The sequence below is a fragment of the Danio rerio genome, chromosome 10 (genome assembly GCF_052040795.2).
Source record: "Danio rerio strain M-AB ecotype USA chromosome 10, GRCz13ab, whole genome shotgun sequence".
Classification (NCBI taxonomy): domain Eukaryota; kingdom Metazoa; phylum Chordata; class Actinopteri; order Cypriniformes; family Danionidae; genus Danio; species Danio rerio.
Genome location: NC_141030.1, coordinates 16,642,630 through 16,666,187, shown reverse-complemented (window position 1 = coordinate 16,666,187; position 23,558 = coordinate 16,642,630).

Here is a 23,558-nt window from a genome sequence, read left to right as displayed (position 1 = left end):
GGAGCATCTTTGAACACACAAAATGTCAAGACTTGTGGTACGGTACATAAGCTAAGCACAAAAAAACACCAGTGAAAGCTGAAAACAGCAAACAATAGAAGATTGGGAGTCAAAATTTGGTTTAAACAACTTAAAACTATGGATCCATTCTGTTTTGTATCAGCAGTTCAATCGACTGGTGGTGAAATGGTGTGAGGAATATTTTCTTGACAAACTTTGTGGCCTTTTTACAAATTGAGTTTCATTTAAACCTTACCGCTAACCAGTTTATTGCAGATGTCTAACTATTTATAACCATAGTAAACCCATCTTAGGCTGCTACTTCCAGTAGCACACTACAAAACTCAAATCATCTCAAACTGATTGCTTAAACATGACAGTGAGTTCACTTTACAAAATGAGCTCCACAGAGTCTTCAGAATGTGGTGGAACTGGAGATTCACATCATGGATGAGCAGCAGACATATCAAGTAATCTGCAGCAACTGTGACTATTATGTCAACATAGTCCAAATTATATGAGAAATGTTTCCAGCACATTGACAAGTATTTATCATTAACAATTAAGGATCTGGAGGCAAAAGTGGGTCTATAGAAAGGTGTACCTAATAAATTGGCCAGTGAGTGTATTTGAAACATCCCCTTTAGTATCTACACATCCTCTTCAAATCCTCCATAACTCTACATAATCCAGTAAACTCATGCAAAACAGCATTATCTGCTGGATTTGAAGCCATCTAAGATTAGATCATTGTATATGGCTCTAAGTAGGCCACACTAACAAGCTGCAAGACAAGCTGATATACTTTTTACTTGTGAATACCACAGAGGAAGACAAATAATTAAGTAATTTTTCTCGATCTTAAACGTTACAGTTTTTCAATAGCCTGAGGCAGCAAAATGCGATTAGCGAAAGCGGGTTAGAACCCTAAAAGAGGAGAAAATGCTGCCGTTATAATTGAACAAACACAGACGTCCCAGATAACGTGTGCCAGGCACTGTCATGAGGGAGTTCGCAATGAGGGAAACAAGATGTTCATATGCCACAAAAACATCCAACAACTGATCTGAAGATGTCTAGAAATAACTTGAGTAAAGTTACGGCTCAAAGTCAGAACAGTGTCAATTAATAAGTACTGTACAATAGCAGCACATCTTGCATACTGTAGCTACTGTACTTGTAGTTCATTTTTAGGTAATAATACGTGAGATATCATTTATAGTTTGACCGATGACCTAAAAATGTAACCATTTAAAAAACCTTCAGTTAAATAATTAAATAGTAGATGGCCTCATACTGTTTGGTCTTGCATCTATATGAGACTTGTACTACTTTGTTGTTTTAATGAATTAATTGCATTTTTAAATGTTGCTAAAATGTTTGAAAGGTTGATAATCTAGTGACAAAGAAGTGAAGTGGTCAATACTGCTGCTGTCATAACTTTGTCCATATGCAGAATAGTAAAATACACTCGCCGGCCACTTTATTAGGTACACCTTTACAACTGCTTGTTAGTGCAAATTTCTAATCAGCCATGGCAGCAGCTCGATGCATTTAGTCATGGAGATATGTTCAAGACAATCTACTGCAGTTCAAACCGAGCATCAGAATAGAGAAAAAAAGGTGATTTAAGTGACTTTGAACGTGGCATGGTTGTTAATGACAGATGGGCTGGTCTGAGAATTTCAAAAACTGCTGATCTACTGGGATTTTCACCACATCTCTAGGGTTTACAGAGAATGGTCCAAAACTATCAAGAGAAAATATCCAATGAGCAGCAGTTCTGGGGGCGCAAATGCCTTGTTGATGCCAGAGGTCAGAGGAGAACGGCTAAATTGGTTCGAGCTGATAGAAAGGCAACAGTAACTCAAATAACCACTCGTTACAATCGAGGTCTGCAGAAGTGCATTTCTGAACACACAACACGTCAAACCTTGAAACAGGTGTGCTACAGCAGCAGAAGGTGCCACTCCTGTCAGCTAAGAACTGGAAACTGAGACTACAATTCACACAGGCTCACCAAAATAGGACAACAGAAGATTTTAAAAACGTTGTCTGGTTTGATGAGTATTGATTCTGCTGCAACATTCAGATGGTCGGGTCTGAATTTGGCGTCAACAACATGAAAGCATGGATCCATCCTGCCTTGTATCAACGGTTCAGGCTGGTGGTTGTGTAATTGTGTGGGGGATATTTTCTTGGCACACTTTGGGGCCATTAGTACTAATTGTTGCTGACTATGTTCATCCATTTATGACCACAGTGTACAGATCTTCTGATGGCTACTTCCAGCAGGATCACGCACCATGTCTTAAAGACGAATGGTTTGTTGAACATGACATTGAGTTCACTATACTCAAATGGCCTCCAAAGTCAACAGATTTTAATCCAATGAAGCACCTTTGGGGTGTGGTGGAGCAGGAGATCTGCAGAACTTTGTGATGCTATTAGGTCAATATGGATCAAAATCCCTGAGGAATATTTCCAGTACTTTTTTAAATCTATGCCATGAAGGATTAAGGCAGTTCTGAATGCAAAAGGGGGTTCAACCTGGTACTAGTAAGGTGTACCTAATAAAGTGGCCAGTGACTGTACATCCCACTTAAATAGTTATTTGTTAAAGTGCTGCTAAATACTTTTAGAAATTTACAGCTTAATTTCTTTGAATCATAATTGGCTAGTAGTTTGGCAAGCTACTGTTTAAAAATAAATTCCCTAGCACTTATTGATATTTTGCTCTTTCCCAATATAAAGGGAGAAAGTAAGGCCAGCCTGCTGTTAGGGGTGCTGATTTATTAGACACTATACTTTGCCAGATCCATGACCCCTAGACTGAATGCCGCCTGCTGGCCCCTGACTAAAGCTCCCGGCTGCCCATCACTCGCAGGGATATGAGCTGCAACAGCGACTGGGGGCGCTTGTCCTTGGGTTTATAGGCACGAAGTTGTCAAAAGGAGCCGGCTATAGTGAGCCTCCAAAATCAATTTCAATCAGCATGGAGCGTAATATTATCAAATGTCAAGTGCGACCAGGTTCTGTGCTTTGAAAATTATCCTTGACAGCCTTTTGCTGACTTAATTAAGTGCACAAAAGAGAAAAAAAGAAGCTTGGGAAGGGGGGTGGAAGGGTGAAAAAATCAAAATATCTCAATCGCCTCGTCTTTTTTGAGCTTGACTGGTTGTATTGACATCTTGTAGAATGATTGCCTCTGTGGGGAATGTACATAGTTAGAAACGATAGGGGCGGAAGGGGGAGGAGAGTGCTTTATTGATGGGCTCTTCATCGGCCCTGGCTTTTCCTGATATTGAAATGATTCCCGTCCAAATAAATCATGTTTCGATTTGTTTGTAATTGCAGCCGATCGATAGAGGCCCCAGGACGGACACTTGGGGAACACCGTTATCCAACCACAAGGGATTTGATCATGTCCGGAGAGGTTTGTGAAGAGGCCGAGTGGATCTTTAAAAAGAAAAAAAAAAGCCTCTGATTGCTTCAATAACTAAACCCAGACATGTTTTACATACATTGATGAGGGGAAACACATCAGAACAAAAGGTGAAGGGAAATGTAAAGTGAGTTGTACAAGCTGTCGGGTCAGTCTAGTAAAATGCGCATAAGCGTGACAGAAGCAATGACAGACCTGCATGTCCATGAAGAGCTGCCAGGTGCAGTAATTGACTCGGTGGCTGTCACACATTGTTGTACGGTAGTGAGAGAAGTGTCAGATACAGTCTGTGGCTGAAAGGTTAAATAGGTAGTTACACAGGTTGCGCTTGGCAAAAACACAACAGAGAGTTTGGCATACAATAACGGACCCGTTCTTCCCAACGGACTCTGTTGTCCTTTAAAGATTCTGTCCTGTATACTTTCAGTGACAGTAGCTATGCCATTGCACATGCTTTTCAACAGAAAGAATAATTTAGGCTACTTTAATGAAAGATTACGTTCTTGTGAGGTTTTTTTTACGGGACTAAACAATAGTTGTTGTTTTTTTTTTTCTTGGAAATGTGTAAAGAACTTAATAAAAAAAAGATAAGATAATTATTTTATTTATTCATTCATTTTCTTTTCGGCTTAGTTCCTTTATTAATACGGGGTCGCCACAGCGCAATGAACCGCCAACTTATCCAGCATGTTTTTACGCAGCAGATGCCCTTCCCATCTCTGGGAAACATCTATACACACACACATTTACACTTACATATACACAACGGACAATTTAGCCTACTCAATTTACCAGTACTGCATGTCTTTGGACTGTGGGGGAAAACACATAAACACAAGGGAGAACATGCAAACGCCACACAGAAACGCCATTTTTTACATTTTACTTTTCATACAGATTATGATGATTCATACACAATGACTAAAATGCTGTGTTACTCCATCAAGAAATATCCACAAAATTCTATTTTTCATGTAAATGAATGGTCGAAATGCATAATAAGTTTTCAGTTTTTAGTTGAAAATGATGTAATGTTGAAAATGTTGTGAAATCCGTTTTAAAACATTACAGCTACTTTATTTTGGTAAAAGTTTAGCTTCTTTCACACTTTAAAGTGTATAAATCTGTACGTTTACATACAAGAATACATGTACGTACGTCAGTTTTTAAGATTTAACATACATTAACAGTATCTATGTAATTAATGGTACTGAGTGCAGTATGTCAATATAAAGAGATTTATGTTAGCACTGCTGAGGTGAAATATAGATTATTCTGCATGCAGACAAATTGATCAGCTCCATTTTACTGCAAAAGCTAGTGGTTATGAATCTGATCATAGATTGTCTCCATAAAAATCAGTCTTCTGTCAAAGTGACTTGAAATATGGCTGCAAAATATGTTGCTAACAGTTATTAATTGAGAGAAAGAATCTTAATGGATCCAAATAAGATGATTACTTCTGCTCTCTAGGGCTCCCATTTCTAAAATAACATCATTATTTTGCCCTTTGAAAGTTTTTAGCATGGTTAAAATTAAATTATAACTATATAAAATTTGATAAGCAGAGAATTAAAGTGCAAATTAAGAGCTATGGTTGCAAAATAAAGCAGTCAACCAATTGAAAAAAAAATCAATAGTGTTAAAATGAGATGTGAAGTTTCTTGAGCACAACCTTTTTTAAATAAACACAGGGCAATGAAGATCTAAAAATAAAAGTTGATGTACAGAATGTGGTTTGCTTTACTGCACATCAAATGACAAAGGCAAGCTGATCCTTGACAGCAAGACTAATGATCAACATATTATGACTTCTAGAGATCAATTGTTACTGACCATTAGCTGGAGGGTGATTATTTCTTGTGGTCTAAATGTCTGAGTGTTTTTTGAATGAAGAAACTGCTTACTGTATATGATAAGTCATATTTTTAAATATAGGTTGCATTTACAAGTACATTGATTACATTATTTAATGTGAACTTCATGCTAGCATGAACATCCAACGTCCTTAAAAATATTTTCTTTTCTGTTCAACAGAGGACAAAACAATAAAAAAATGAAAATAAATAAATGATACCATGGTTTAAATTTTGGGGGAACTAAGAGGGAGTAGAGTAATTGGATGATGGATTGGAGTACTTGGATGAGGAAGAGGAGTAGTTGGACGAGAGAATAAAGTAATTGGACAAAAGAGAAGAGTAATTGGATGAGAGAATGGAGTAGTTAGACAACAGAGTGGAGTAATTTGACAAGGTAGTAGAGTAGTTGGATGAGAGAGAGGGGTAGTCAGCCGAAGGAGTGGAGTAGTTGAATAAGAGAGAGATGTAGTTGGACAAGGGAGTGGAGTAGTTAGACGAGGGAGGTGAGCAGTTAGATGAGGGAGAAGAGTAGTTGGACAAGGGAGTGGAGTAGTTGGACAAGGGAGTGGAGTAGTTGGACATAGGTGTGGAGTACTTAGGCAAGGGAGAGGAGTATGTGGACAAGTGAGAGGAGTAGTTGGACGAGGGAGAGAAATAGTTGGATGAGGGAGTGGAATAGTTGGACAAACTAGTGGAGTAGAAAAATACTTTTTTTTACACTTTGATTTGCATTTTGATTTATTTATTTATTTATTCCACTTAAATGCAAACTAAAATAGAAACTGTATAAAAAAAAAGCACACAAACATTCTAACAGTAATAGTTACTGTATTTACCCATACTTGTTATGGGTAAATGATGCTAGTAATCGACACAAATCCATCCTTGTCCCCTTACTGACAGTTCTTTTTATGAATGAATTATTTAGAAGCACTGTCCATGCATGTTTCCTCGTCATTTAGTAACGCCATATTTAATTGCACAACAATTAATCTATCAGGCTTTTAAGCTAAAAAAAGAGAAATCACGGTTGAATTTCTAATTATTCGATTATTTTTTAAATTTTTGAATTTTGATTTAATTATTTTCTAATCGTTGCCTATTAAGTGGTAAATTTACCCCTGTAGTGCATACTGCAGTCCTTTTTTTGTCTGGCTTTCTCGGATATCTCACCTGTTCGCCAAAAATGACGAATTATATCCCTGGAAATGTCTGACACTGGTGCATAATCAATGTAATAGACGTGCCAGGCACGAAAGCTTAACAGGCGTAGCAACAATATCTAAGAAGGGTGGGGCTTAGCAAAGAGTCAATTGCGCTTTAACCAGCCTGATCTCACGAGAAAACATAAGTATTTTACGTTTTGGCAGTTTAGTGGCTAATTCGTACGAATTTGTGCGAGTTCAGTCCTACGAAATTGTAGGATTTTAAAAAGGAGGCGTGGCACCTAACCCCACCCCTAAACCCAACTGTCATTGGGGGATGAGCAAATCGTACTAAAATGTACGAATTAGATCGTACGAATTTGTACGAATTAGCCACTAAATGACAAAATTACGAATTGCCGTGACATTGTGTTGGTTTAAACTCCTTTTCAAGAGTTCACACTTAGCTCTAGATTATAGATTCTATAGATTATAGAAATTATAGATTTATACATAGCTTATTTGGCATGCTGTCCCAGGAGAGAGCCCTGAGCTCAAGGGATCCTCGAGCCCAGGGCTCCCCCCTTTTGCAGGGCGAGTGGAGATTGAGCTCAGGTCTATCTCAAACTCCCCCGCTGCTGAGGCCAAGGCGAACTTCCTGAGAGTAATACTTTATAAAAAAGGTTTAGGCTTATTTTATCTATAATATAGAGCACATTTGGATGGTGGGAGGAAACTAGGAACGCCGGGGGAAACCAACGCGGACACGGGGAGAACATGCAAACTTCACACAGAAATACCAGATGGCTCAGCGAGGACCCAACACCATTAGTATTCTTACTGTGAGGCAACAGTGCTAGTCACTGGGCCACCGTGCCGCCCATTTTGGATAAAGGAGGAAGAAGGAGAGGAGGGGGGTTTCTTCCTGACGAAGATAGTTGTAGAAAGAAAATGAGGATATATATATAGTGATTTGGGATCCTTTGATTGGAGGATCATAATCAGCTAATGTTGACCAGCTCGGTCAATCATGAGCACATGCTCTTCTCGAAATTAGTTTAAAATTAAACTTCACTTAAAGGTGATTTTTGCATAATAGATCCCCTTTAAGTATTAATGAATGCTTGTTAGCAATAGATTGTTTCAAAAAAAAAAAAACAATTGTGATACTGCAATGCACAGCGTATATTCTTTTACATTATGCACACCCTAAAAGTAGTATACTGGCATGCTTTTCTGAAAATATCTTAAACAAAGCTCCAGCAGTGTGTTTGCGTCCTGCATTTTGGTCATGATGAAGATTCTGAGTGTGTCTGTTCCTATTACTATATGTTCTTGTATGTATGTGTGTGATGATGGAGTGAAAGTCTTTGTGTTTGTGTGTCTGTTCGCCTCACACCCAGGGGTGCTCTGTGTAAATAAGCGTGTTCACTCTCCCAGAGGCGAACCAAAACACACATATATCACCCGCTGCTTTAGGTCATCTCCAGAGAGCGAGTTTACAGTTGCCCTGCTCGCCCACAGCCATCATTTACTGAGTTCTGTTCCGAGTGTGTTTCGGACGTGTAACAGCAGCCGGCCGTCACACACATCCACAACCAGAAGACAAACCACTAGCCAGCAGTCGGATGTGTTCAGAGAGCTATGGAGAGATTTATTGGTTGCGCGCTTTCGTCACGCATCTCAGGTGATGTCAGTAGGCCTGTGACCAGCTTTGCTGGAAGTTTTCTTTACTCATGATTTCTGTGAATGGAATTTTTTTAAGTAATGGATTTAAAGCAATAGTACATATCCCATTTCGCAATTGATCCCAAAAGATTTCGATGTTAGCATTCTGCTAACACACAATACAATTATTAGATAAATATCACACACAGACAGATGCAGGGTACAACAATACTGATGTTAGCATTTTGTTTAAGCTGATGAAAAATATAAGTTTAAAAACTCTTAGTGCAACATGTTATTATGTTAACACTAATAATTTTAAAATATTTAGATGTATCAAGATTGCTAAGCTAATAACACATGGTGCTAAAACTGATTAGCACTTTATTAACTGATTAAAACTTTAGCACTGATACTAAAAGCTTGTTTCCATGCTAACGGACAAAAAGGCTAAAAATATGCTAAAGGCTAAAAATATAGATCAACATAACTCCATCTTCTTTACTTTAACATGTTGCTAAGCTAGGCATGCCATATTCTCATAATAATCTCATTATATCATCACCTTGAAATTATAAGGTTCTATCTGCGTTCTGAATGATTTTGAGATATTGAGCTTCAAAGTTTTTGCATTCCATAGCAAACAGTATGTGTAACATTTCTTTTTTGAATAAAAAGTTATTAAAATGTTAAAAAAAAAAAAATCCCATAATGTATATAAGTTGCCATTTAAAAAGAAGATGTAAATAACTCAATTTTGAAAAAAAATGTCAGACAGAACCTTATAATTCTAAGGTGACGATATATAGATATAAATGTTTAAAAACTTTAAGCTACTAAGCCTAATGACTATGCATGCCCGGATTGGCTATTCGGGAGGACCAGGAGGATTCCTGGTGGACCGGTCCGTTTTTTGGCTGTGAGAGCAGGTGTCCCTAGCAGCTTGCATTCTCAGCAGTTGCACTTTTTTCATTTATTCGTTTATTTGACCACAGCCTCACTCTATTTGTTCATTATTTTGCCATAGCTTCGCTCTTTTTATTTATTTTCTCGCAGCCCCGTGAGCAAAATGCTGTCTGCAGGTTATATATTCTTATATAAGAATTCAAATAATTAATATTAATGAATATTACACCTGCTCAATGAAAATCAGATGATTCACTACATTAATAAATCTGACATAACTTGATCAGAAATCTAAAAAGGCAAGAAAAAGATTAAGCCATCGATAAAAAGTAATACTGTGGTTAAAAGAGGCTTGCAGATGACAGTGCAATAATTATTTTTTATTACAAACACACCATCATAACAGCACCATTGTGGTCCAGTGGTCAGCATGTTGCATTACGATGCCGCTGACCAGAGTTTAAACTTCACCTGAGTAATCTTTTTTTTTTCTTTTTTTTTTTTTTCATTTTAGTGTTAATACATATAATACTGTTGGGGGTACTTAGGTGTACATGCTTTATTTAATTTTTTTTGTGTGACCACCGTTACAAAGGGCTGGATCTATAAAGAATTTTGCACAGAATATATTTTTAGATATTGCAGGAAAGGACAAAAAAAAAAAAAGATTAGTGTTGGAGATTTAGCTACCCTTTAATCTTCTCATATTTACGAAAAACATTTTAAGTTCTACAGCAGCTGTGTCCTTGAAAAAGACGTGATAGTGTCATTAGAAACTGAATTGGAAATTACGTTATTTTAATATAGTCAGTCGTGAACTGAGGTGGGCCGGTCTAATAAATCTAAAAATTTATTAAGTTCCGTTGAAAAACGATCGCTATAGTTATGAAGTGACGTGCGTCTGTTTAATACAGCACAAGCTGCAGTTAAAGTATGTGCAGAGCGTGAGTCACCTGACATTAACCGAGTGGCAGCCGAAAACTTTTGGATATGTTTGTAGAAAAGGCCCTTAGCACAATGCACTGATATCGTTAATAGAATGCAATGATTAGCCGTGCTTTAATTTATTATGATTAATTCATTGTTAAGACATCTCAATGCTGCGTTTCTGTTGCACAGAACAAAACTACTGCAACTAAACAAAGTTATGCCAAATGTGTGCTAGTTGCAAGTTCCGAGCTTATACCTCGGCTAATATGCACACACATTGGATTAACTATAGCAGCAGGCCGTTCACTTATCACGTCTTTTCTGCGCGCAAGTTCATTATTTCCAATGGAGACATGCACATATTGGAAGCAGTGTGAGCACGGCTTATAGAGCAGACTGGCACACTAGCGACCTCCAATTATCTCACGCTGTAGAGGTGAGAGTTGTTTGTGGCTTTTAGTGCTCTGTAAACAAATGATACATTAGACAAATTATTACAAATTATTAAAATTATTATGTATGTATGAACGCAGATAAAAACAACAGTTCGTTTAAATTCTTAGCTAATATATAGCTTAAATTAACATTAAACAAATATTATTTTTTATTTATTCTTATTTTTTTTTATTTATTCATTGTTTTATTGTAAAATTATCACTCAAGTTTAAATCACAAACTTTTTCATCTATTTTTAAGTCCAAAGAAAGAAATGGACAATAGTTTTTTTTAAATAATATTTTGTGCTGTATTTGGTTTCTGAGCAGCAATAAACAACACTTTCAAATATAAGCAGTTTTATTGTTATTTTCTAAACTAGTAGTGTTTTGAATTTAATAAATGCATAATAATGGTGATAACCATGAAACCATTATTATTGCTCAGACTATAATCGTACAACCAAAATCTATAATTGTTGCATCCATAATTGTTATGCAGTTTAAAACATAACATATAAATGTGTTTGAATCTAAAAGCCTATAAGCAATGCACTGCTTTTGTTGTGCTTTGAAATACATTTTGATATGCTTGTTAAAAAGACAACACATTAACATTTTAATGTAGAAAAAGCCAACCTGGATGTCTTAAGGAGCAAAAATGCAGCATATAGGTTCTCATATTGGTGTTGTGTCATTACTTATATTGCAAGTGATATCTCTCCGGCCCCCTATTTGGGTTGCTTTTCATGAACTGCCCCCCACGACAAACTAATTGAATAGCCCTGGTTTAGACTAAGCAAATAACACAATACTTTCATACATATGATTTTGATGTGTGTGCGTAACTATTGGATATAGATGTCTTGAAGTTGACATGTTGTATAATGATGTGGAACTAATTTAAAAAAAAAGTACAACATTCAGAACACAATGTTTATCGCATAATTATGTATAGCACATATGTTTCCTAGATATTAGCATGTTTTCAGGCTAATTAAACTGATTACAATTTAAAATTCAGGTTATTTGTCTTAGCGTATTATGCTAAGCTACAAAGACTTCAGAATAATGATTAGCAAAAAAATATATAAACAGCATGCATGGTTAAATATTAAACAAAATAGTCTAGGTGTTACGATGCAATAGTAGCCACAATAATATCTAGAATTGAAAATGCACTAAACTGTTTGCATACTGCTTCAGTAACGATGCAATACTCTGATAAGCAAAACACATTCATAGCACAAGTACATATTGCCAAAAAACACTATGAGTTTTTAACTACATTTGAATCTATCCACCATCTTAGATCTTGAATGGATTCTGTCATTCACAAGTGTGTGAAGGATTTTGACCTTTGCATTTGCTACAATAGGCTATCTTTGAAGTTAGTACATTTTGTTACCTACTGTTTTGAGCAGCCTTCACAACATTTGGTATCTTAAAATATTGCCCATATGTGCAGCTGGCCAGTTTTTGGATCTATTGTGCTGTGTTATTTGTGGCTGCATTGTGATGCCAAAATTGAAAACTTCCTTCTCTTTTCACAAACGTGTCATTCTCATCCTTATGGTACATTCATTCTATTGCATCTAAAACTTATTTGTATTACTGTCCTAATACTATAGCTGAGATAAAATGAGCAGAGGTGGCATAACTTTATTAATATTATTTGGCAGATTATTAGGTATAGCAATAAGTTGTTTGATATGTATTAAAAGTTCTCTGAGAACTGATGGAAAATCCTCCGGCAGAACTAAATGATTTTGGTGTAATTTAGTGCAAACCATTGTCTTAATGGACTTTGCAAATGGACTGAGTACAAAAAATAAATTGCTGCAATATGATGGCTTTTTAGTTACAGGAAAGTGCAATGGTTTATTCCATTTGCAAAGTGTATTTAAAAGGGCTAAATGGGGCATCTCGTGGACAGACTGATTGTGTAACTGAATTAATGCATGGATCCTTGTCTAGTTTTCACCATCATGTGTTTACAAATTATAGTCTATGCTCCTCTCATAGCGATGATAATGTGTAACATAATTGAAGTGTGTGTTTTCCAAAAGCATTGTTAGCCAATTATAATAGCTAGTTCTTTCTAAAGTAGATAGTTCCAACAAACATTCATTAACAGCATTACAAACTTGTGTGTACGGAATAAAATCAAGGAAATGTAAATTCATGGTTTCCTTTCTGCAGTGCTGCATTACTCATCTTCATGAAGAACTCATAAAGAGAAAGTTGCATCACACATTTTTATTCATTTTAAGAGGGATACATTCTATTTCATGGAAATAAATATATAAATAAATAAATAATAATTAAAAAAAAAAAAAAGGAAGGAAGGAAAGAAGGACGGAAAGGAGGAAGAAAGAAAGAAAGAAAGAAAGAAAGAAAGAAAGAAAGAAAGACAGAAAGAAAAAACCCCAAAATCAACAGAACTTGATTTTTCTAAATTAAGTCAATAAATGGAAACAATTTTTATTTATTTATTTATTTTTTAAAGTAACTCGGACACTTTCTATATGTATCACATTACTTTACTAGTCAATTGAAAAAGTAATGTTATTACTTCTAATGCATTACCCTCAATACTGGTAAATAAGCAGTTAGCAACGGCAAGTTATGATGCGTAACTATTGGATATATATCTTGAAGTTGACATGTTGCATAAGTACTTTACTAGTTACTTGAAAAAAGTAATCTGAGTACTTCTAATGCATTACCCTTAATACTGGTGTATAAGCAGTGAGCAACGGCAAGTAATGATGAGAAATAAATAAAGGCAACGTTCAAATTGTGAGACTTGGTGCTCAATAAGATTTTTTTTTCTTAGATTAGATTTTTTTTTTGAATAGCTAATGTGGCCAATATCAGTTTTCCAGTGCTGACTGATCATGTTACTAAACTGACCCGTATGCACAAAAGAACAACTTCACAAAGTATAATCTGCATGCACTGTGGACACAATGTATGCACTGAATGGTGTAAATAAAACATGTTGCCAGATAATGTTTCATCTATTTATTATTGCCTTTTTTGTTGACAACTGGGGTGTATTTTTAAAACAATAAATGTTTGCTTGTATTAATGTGTATTTTAGTGTCTGAAACCTAAAATAAGTGTTGTGATTGAAAACACTTTTCATGCATTTATCAACTCCTAATGTCGCTAGTTAACGTACTCAATGCATTTTTTTTAACACATACCATAATTCTAAATTATTAGCCTCTACCAAATGGTTGATAGTTTATGGTTTGAGAGATGGTTGTCAGTTTATGATAAAAGTATTGGACTTAATACAATGTAAAACTCATTTATTTTAAAACATATTCAAAATAAAACATTTTTGAATACTAAATCACCTTTTTAAAAGTATGCCATAAAATATTTCAGATTCTCATTTACAGTTTTTCTCAGTCGCTTTGGTGCATTTCTCACAACACTATTTACATTTGCACAACAGGTAATGCATTAATCAAAACAAATAGTCATTTATAAACATCCTAGTAGCAGTTTCTCATTCCTTCCAACACATTCTCATTCTCATTCCTTCCAAAATTAACCAAACTTGTGAATGCTGAATAGTCATTCCATATAAAACTAATAGTCCTTGTTTCATTACTTGAGTCATTACATACAAAAATGTTGAACTAATTGTCCAAATCTGTCTAGCAAATTTTATTAAATTTTTTTTTTAATCTTTATTTTCCTGAAAATGTCTTAAAAATTGAACAATTTGATGAATGATTTACAGACCTGTGTATGTTGTAGGTTCAGTTCCAATATATTCTGCAATATTGTCTTCAGTTGTGCACAGCTCTACCCAAAGAAAGTTTATGTTTGTTGTAAATAAGAGTGTATTTATTCTTTTGCACACTGCTGTGAATAAATTAGGATTTTAAAGAGCATCTGCAGTAAAAATGTGAAACATACATATTCAGTGTCTTGTACTCAGATAACTCACTCAATGCAGTAATGTCTAACTTTACTGTAGTGTTAAAATGGCTGTGCAAATAGTATATAGTGCTGTCTTGAGCATTTTCAGCAAGTGTCACCAAAATCAGACTTTGTTTCATTGCAAAAAATGTCCAGAGTAAACTGTCATAATGAAAACATGACAAAGCCATTTGACTATCTTGTTCATAAACAGTGGTGTCAGGACTTTTCATTTTGATGATACTGACACTTTGATTGACATGAATACTTGCTTTTGAGGAATGAATTGTCTATTTTGAGCAAGTGACACGCTTTTGCAGGTTATCAGCTAGGTTTTGCAGTTTGCACTAATTGTTTTGCAGTTTTCATTAACTGTTGTGCAAATGTAAATAGTGTTGTGAGAAATGCACCAAAGCGTCTGAGAAAAACTGTAACATATTTCCTTTTTTTTTCTTTTTACAATAAAAGCCAAAATCAAGTGTAGTAGTACAACAGGATTTTTTTTTTTTTTTTTTTGTAAACCAACAATGCTGTGTGTGAGCCATTATTTAAAACAGTCCTTCTTTAAACGACTTTAACATTATTTAAAACAGTAAAAACATGATCAATCGATTGGTACAGGGGCAGTCAAAGGGTTAAAACTAATGATACTGGCCTGGACAAAATTGAAGGGTGCCAAGACAGACAGACAGACGGACGGACGGACGGACGGACTGACAGACAGACAAACAGACAGACAGACAGACAGACAGACAGACAGACAGATAGATAGATAGATAGATAGATAGATAGATAGATAGATAGATAGATAGATAGATAGATAGATAGATAGATAGATAGATAGATAGATAGATAGATAAATAGATAGATAGATAGATGATAGATAGATAGATAGATAGATAGATAGATAGATAGATAGATAGATAGATGATAGATAGATGATAGATAGATAGATAGATAGATAGATAGATAGATAGATAGATAGATAGATAGATAGATAGATAGATAGATAGATAGATAGATAGATAGATAAACATTGATTTGAAATGATGTAAGTACACAAGACAGATACATATATTACACTATTCTAATTTTGTTTGAGATATTTTTATTTATATAATAATATTATTGAGATATTTTATTTTAAAGGCATGTTTTGCCTCTAACATTTACTTTAGTTATTGTAGCAAAAGTATTACTTAGCTGTTTGAACTCTAAAGTAATACAGGACTACTGCAACAAAATTTGGTGCATTTCTCACAAAACTATTTACATTTGCACAACAGTTAATGCATTTCTCAAAACAATTAGTCATTTGTGCACATCATAGTAGCAGTTTCTCATTCTTTTCAACAAATTGTGAATGCTTTCGGACATGCACCAATCGTTGCCTTCCTTTTGATCATAACACAGTGTCTAAATGGAACGAGACCGCCGATGCTCTATGACTGTTTTATTAAAAGTCTTCATTTATTCTTCCATGGCTTTGACTGGAGCCTCTAATGCTCATAAGGAACCCACCATCCACTTAGATACTCACCACTCCTCATGCACTCCACATAACAATCACTAAATACACAACACACAAACAGAAAACCCCTAATGGATTAGAGCTGCATTATCCTGCTCGTCTGTGCTTAAAAATTCATCAGGCCATTAGCCAGAGCCTCTTGGTGCCGTTTGCCATTGTCCAAAGGGTTAATTATCCATAGTGGAAGCCAAATCTCTTAGATTTGGAGTCTTAAAGACCGACACACTCAAATTAACGAGGAAGATGTTATTTTACAATTCAGGATTGCATTGTGGAGATGTTATTAATTTAAGCTACGTGATTTGATCCAGCGTCTCGTTTTATGAATAGTACGTTGGCCTGATTAAATGCTGTTATAAACGATTAAATTAAAATAAATTATTGGTCGACCTATATCACGTACAGTACACACACATACACAAGCAGATGGAAAATGATTTTCTTAAATGAAAAGCAGTAATCTGATTCCCTGGAAAGTATATGGATGTACAGTATAATCATCATCAAAGCTCTTCCCGCACATGTACCACTGTATATTATTGCATTATAAAAGTGCAGCTCTCTATCACTAATACAACGTAATGCAGGGTAAAATACTTTACTTTTCAGGGTGTAAGAGTAATCCAGTAAGTTCAGTCCTGGGATATTTCAGGGGAAGAATTGTTGGTAGTGATGTCTATAAAGCCACAGTCTAAAAGCCTTTTAGATTTTATGTTGGTTTTTATATTTTGAGAAAAGGCAATGCGGGATGTTGTTTAGTGATGGTTGGACAGAATGAGGGTCCAGGACAAAAACAAGACACTGCTGGTATTGCTGAAAACCTTTAGTTGAATCAGGCCTATTTTGGACATTTCTGAGAATAGAATAATGCTGTTTATATATATATATATATATATATATATATATATATATATATATATATATATATATATATATATATATATATATATATACATTCCTGCACTACGCTGGCCAAGCTTTAGTTCAACAGATGAGAGAGGGTTCTGCTGTCATCTTTAAGGTACGTGCGCTTGTGTTTTCAGGAGGCGTGGCAATGGATGGGACGGTGTTTCAGAGATTTACGCTAACAGGCTAGCATTGTGGCAGATCACCTACAATCTGATTTAAAGTGATGTTTTCTATTTACTTTTAAGTCTTATGAGATAAATTAGGAAATAACCTATGGATACTTTAGTGTAATATACAGTAGCTTGGTATATTTACCTTCGACTCATGGCTTTCAATGATGTTTGGCTGTTGGTCCTTTATGCGAAAAAGTTTGGGCAGCCCAGATTTAGATAAACGCTTTATTAGGTTTTGTTTACATTTATTAAGGTTTAATTCAGTCTGCTTTTTTTTAGTCTTTAGTTTGTTTGTTTTTTGTATTTAGTTTTACTCATTCATTTATTTTCTTGTTGCCTTAGCCTCTTTATTAATCCGGGCTCACCACAGCAGAATGAACTGGCAGCTTATTCAGCAAGTTTTTACACACCGGATGCCCTTCCAGCTGCAACCCATCTCTGGGAAACATCCACACACATATTCACACACACACTCATACACTATGGACAATTTAGCCTACCCAATTCACCTGTTCCGCATGTCTTTGGACTGTGGGGGAAACCGTAGCACCCGGAGGAAACCCACGCGAACGCAGGGAGAACATGCAAACTCCACACAGAAACGTCAATTGAGCCAAGGCTCGAACCAGCGACCCAGCGACCTTCTTGCTGTGAGGCGACAGCACTACCTACTGCGCCAATGCTTCGCTCATTTAGTTTTACTGAACAAAATTATACTTATTTTAATAGTAAGTAATAAATTTAGCTCAAACTTAAACACTTAAACTACCACATACATATAAAATAGATAAAAGATAAAAATCATTAGGTTCTTTTTTTTATAGTTTTTAGATGTACCAATGTAAAGATAAACCAAACAAATGGATATTTTAGTTTAAGTTAGTTTAGTTTTAGTTCTTAAACATAAACCAAATTAAAGAAAACTTAGTACTTCATCAACAGCAACAAAAAATTATTTTTCTTTTTGCTTTTTTAAACAAAATTTTATATATATATATGTATATATATATATATATATATATATATATATATATATATATATGTATATATATATATATATATATATATATATATATATATATATATATATATATATATATATATATATGATAATATATAAATATTAAAATGAATGCAAACTAAAGTTAAGTGAAGCTAAACATAAGTAAATAAGAAATTTTGTCTTCACAAAAAGTTATAAACATTTATGTATATATGTATATATATATAAACAAGTTTATAGTTAATAAAATATGTTTTTTTTTTCAGCGATGCAGTGACGCAGTGGGTGGCGATGTTGCCTCACAGCAAGAATGTCGCTGGTTCGAGTCTTGGCTAGGTAAGTTGGCATTTCTGTGTGGAGTTTGCATGTTCTCCCGTGTTTGCGAGGGTTTCCTCCGGGTGCCAGGGTTTGCCCCACAAGTCCGAAGACATGCAATGTAGGTGAATTGGGTAAGCTAAAATTGTCCATAGTATGTGAATGACAGTATGTGGGTGTTTCATAGTGATAGGTTGCAACTGGAAGCGCATCCACTGCTTAAAACATATGCTGGATAAGTTGAAAGTTCATTCGCTGTGGTGACCACAGAACAGTAAAGAGACTGAGCTAAAAAGAAAATGAATGAATGAATATTTCCTTTCATTAATGAATTTTTATGATTTTACTGTTGATAATAATAATAACCCAAAATGACAGTATATATAAAATGTTGATGTTTATAGGCCACCATTGTTTTTTGTTCATAATACAGTTTATTTGCTTTATACAATATATTTGCAATTAATATATTAGCAGTGTGTCATTTATTAAGAGAAATATTTGTAGTCATTTCCTAAATTGATGTCTAATTTATCCCAAATGTTCTTTTTTTATCTAATCTTACCTATTTATTCATTTATACCAAAAAGTCAATCATTTATTTATCAGTTATATATTTATCAGATTATTCATCACCCCCTTTTTTATTGTTTTATGACATTTATTTGCTAAAAAGTCAATACATCAGCTGAGTGTTCGGTGGCCAGTGATCATATTCAGATTTATTTACACAGACCAGCATTACTTAGAACCGCAAGCTTTTAAGACAACAATAAGCCATCCTTCCTTTTTTCAGCCTCTTCTTTAATGTCATAAACACCCTGATTGTTTTTATCGTATTTAAAATCCATCATAAACGTTCAGGAGATGCTCTCCCTATAGAGTTGTGGTCATCTGGGCTGCGCAAGTCTATCTCGCTTTTATGTTCTTAAATATTCATAAGTAGCTTTGCAACATTAATATCTTAGATGGCTTACAAGAACACTTAAATAATGTCCAGTACATGCTCCCTCCCTCCCTCCACTCATCTCCCCTTGGTTACTGTAGCTTTTTTTTTCTCTCATTAATGCACTGGCTTGTTTTTGAGATATGCTCGGGTTTTAATGGAGCAACGCCTTTAGTTTAGTCGTACTGAGAGGGGTACGATCGTAAAGGAGGCTCTCAGCTACGCCTGATCCCATATGACAATCAAGCAAAGCAAAAACTTATGAAAACCACAACAACAACATTTATTTACTTATATGTGTTGCTTAATTTTACTGATTGATCATTTGTGTTCACTCTAAAAAAAATTCAATTAGACCACAAAACCAGTCCGATATGTCATTAAAAAAAATAATAAGTTAATTACTAGATTACTATTTAATATTACTATTAGTTAATTGCTAATTACTATTAAGTTATTTAATAAAAAGTTTAATAAATAAGCTTTCTGGGCGACATAGACATTACTTTGTTTGCATGTTCTCCCTGTGTTGGCGTGGGTTTCCTCCGGGTGCTCCGGTTTTCTCCACAGTCCAAAGACATGCAATATAGTTAAATTGAATAAGCTTAATTGGCTGTAGTGTATGTATGTAAATATATGAGTGTATGGGTGTTTCCCAGTAATCGGTTGCAGCTGGAAGGGCATCTGCTGCATAATAACATATACTGAATAAGTTGGCAGTTCATTCCGCTGTGGTGACCCCTGATTAATGAAGACACTAAGCCGGAAAGAAAATTAATGAATGAAAATAAGATTTCATTGATTGGCTGGGATAATAATTGACAGAGATACAAGTATTTGAAAATCTGGAATCTAAAAAAAAAAGAAAATACTGTGAAAATTGTGCTTAAAGTTGCCCCAGTTATGTTCCCCTTCGGGGGGAACTTCAGCACTATAAGTGGATTTGATTGTAAAATCCACGCATTGGGAGGATTCGGATCAGAAGCCACTTGTCTGGAGAGTATTGAACGGGCCAATGAATTAAATTAATTGGCAGCGTAAGCTTGCGCAGGTGTGCGACATCTGCAATTATCTCAGCATATAAGCACACCTGAAGCCAGCAGACGCCATCCTTTTCGCTTCAGATCCTTTCTGAGTGAGTCGATGAGGGTTCCTCTTGCTGATCAGCACTTCAGAGCGAACGAGTGTGTCTCCCGGTCCAGAGTGGGTCTTCGCGGTGGCAGACGGTCGAGCTGGGTTTCTCCCTTGCCTGCGGTTCTTTGGGTCCGGTCCTCCAGAGCGGTGCGTATTGTTGCAAACTTTCCTAAAAGAGCAACACAGTCGTGCAGCACGTCCTTTTCAGGATGGCGCTCCATCTGTGCGTTTCTGGATGCGGGGGTTTCCTGGCTCCGGATGATGGACACGATCACTGCATTGCATGTTTGGGGGTCCAGCATGTTAATGCGGTGCTCGCGGGCGGTTCATGTCGTCATTGCGATGCCATGACCGTTGCACAGCTAAGATCGCGGCTAACTTTCGTAAGAGAGCGAGCCACCCCAGTTGCCTCCTGTTCTAAAAAAGCAGCGGGCGCTCGGGCAGATCTGAGGGTTTCAGCGGGAGATAATCCGCCGCCCACGGGCTCGCGGACCTCTCGCTCCTCACGGCGCTCCATCCAAGCTTCGGGTAGTGGGAGTGATCCGTCTAACCAGATGGTAGCTCTCACACTCGCTGACACCGGAGATCAGATGTCCTCCGCGGCATCGGAGGGTGGGCTTTCACTGTCCGACGAAGATCCGGACCCGCTCGCCCCCTCCGGGCAGGTGAGCGCTGTCAAATCGGATCCTGAAGCGGACATGTTAGCCGTGCTTTCCCGGGCTGCTTCGGCCGTGGGGTTGGAGATGGTTTATCCCCCAGCTCCGCGGCCGGACCGACTAGATGGGTGCTACGTAGAGGACCAGAAGGCGAAGCCTTCGAAGCCTCTCGTCCCCTTCTTCCCGGAAGTGCACAGTAGGCTCACGCAGTCTTGGAGGGCACCTTTCTCTGCCCGTGCTGCGTGTGCCTCCGCCCTCACTGCCCTTGACGGCGGAGCTGCCAGGGGGTATGAGGCGATCCCGTCAGTGGAGCGCGTTATCGCGGTCAATCTTTGTCCGCGCGGCGCCTCTACGTGGCGGGGTTTGCCCCGCCTCCCGTCCAAAGCCTGTAGGTTGTCTGCCTCCCTCGGAGCCAGAGCTTATAAGGCTGCGGGCCAGGCTGCTTCTGCTTTGCACGCGATGGCCACCTACCAGCGCTACCAAGCGCAGGCGCTGGCCGAGCTGCACGAGGGCGGGTCCAACCCAAGCTTATTACATGAGCTGCGCACCGCGACCGACTATGCTCTTCGGACTACTAAGTCCGCCGCGTGTGCGCTGGGGAGGACGATGTCCACACTTGTGGTTCAGGAACGCCACCTCTGGCTAAACCTGGCCGATATGCGCGACGTTGACAAAGTTCGCTTTCTTGACTCGCCCATATCCCAGGCTGGCCTGTTCGGCGACAAACAGGCCAAGCGGGCGCGGCGTTCACCTCGAAAGCAGGAAGCCCCTCCTGCCCAGGGCGCCGTTAAGTCTGGTAAACGGACCGCGAAGCGTCCCTGAGACAGGCCATCCGGAGAAGAGGAAACTTGCTCTTTCCCCGCTGGAGGGCGGGGCCCTGATAACAACGGTACTTTTCAGTGCCACCAAAACATCAGTAAAAGAGCACTTTTTCCCTTCCCCGGATGTGACTGCACGAGTTCTGCCAGTCCGGGACGCGCTGCCTTCCGGCTCGCAGACTCTACGTGCTTCGCCAGTGGCTCACGAGCGCTGGGGGGACGGTCTCCCTTCCCTCAGCCCTCCAGCCCCCTCTCCGGAGTCAGGGTGCGGAGCCAGAGCAAATCGCTCTCCTCCAGCTCTTCCGCGGGACCCTCGTGCTTCCCGGATCAGCACACCCACTCCGCGCTGCCCCACCGTTGGTACGTCAGCGATTGTAGCGATGACTCCATTAGCGAGGGCTCTGCCTGCCTGGTTAGCGCGGGCCAGCCCCTCGCGGTGGCTCCTACGCACAATCAGACTCGGTTACGCGATTCAGTTCGCGAAACGGCCCCCCAAGTTTACGGGCGTGTATTTCTCCAGGGTCAACCCCCTTTCCGCCCCTGTCTTGCGAGAGGAGATTGCTGCCCTCCTGGCGAAGGGTGCAATCGAGCCGGTTCCTCCAGCCGAGATGGAGAGTGGGTTTTACAGCCCATACTTCATCGTACCCAAAAAGAGCGGTGGGTCACGGCCAATCCTAGATCTGCGCGTTTTGAACCGCTGTCTGCACAGGCTGTCGTTCAGAATGCTCACGCAGAGGCGCATTCTCCAATGCGTTCGTCCTCGGGATTGGTTTGCAGCCATAGACCTGAAGGACGCGTATTTCCATGTCTCCATTCTTCCACGCCACCGCCAATTTCTGCGGTTTGCGTTCGAGGGTCGAGCGTGGCAGTACAAGGTCCTCCCCTTCGGGCTCTCTCTGTCTCCGCGGGTCTTCACCAAACTCGCGGAGGGTGCCCTAGCGCCCCTTCGGCTCGCGGGCATTCGCATACTCAATTATCTCGACGACTGGCTGATTTTAGCCCACTTGCGGGAGCAATTGATTATGCACAGGGACAAGGTGCTTCGGCATCTCCGCCTACTGGGGCTTCAGGTCAACCAAGAAAAGAGCAAACTCGCCCCCGTGCAGAGGATTTCTTTTCTCGGGATGGAGCTGGACTCGATCACCATGGTAGCGCACCTCTCCGAGGAACGCGCTCGCCTGTTGCTGAACTGTCTGAGGGAGCTCGACAGCAAACTAGTGGTCCCACTGAAGTTCTTTCAGAGGCTCCTGGGGCATATGGCATCCGCAGCCGCCGTCACGCCGCTCGGGTTGCTCCATATGAGACCACTTCAGCACTGGCTTCACGATCGGGTCCCCAGACGCGCATGGCACGCGGGCACACACCGGGTCTCGGTTACTGCGCTGTGTCGCCGCGCCCTCAGCCCTTGGAACGACCCCTCGTTCCTACAGGCCGGTGTGCCTCTAGGACAGGCGTCCAGCCATGTTGTTGTTTCAACAGACGCTTCCAACATGGGTTGGGGGGCCGTGTGTCGCGGGCATGCGGCTGCGGGCCTCTGGAAGGGTGCCCAGCTGCATTGGCATATCAATCGCCTAGAGCTGTTGGCAGTGTTCCTCGCTCTCCACCGCTTTTTACCGGTGCTGGAGCGGCAACACGTGCTGGTCAGGACGGACAGTATGGCGGCGGCGGCGTATATCAACCGCATGGGGGGTATGCGCTCTCGCCGCATGTCTCAGCTCGCCCGCCGTCTGCTCCTCTGGAGTCA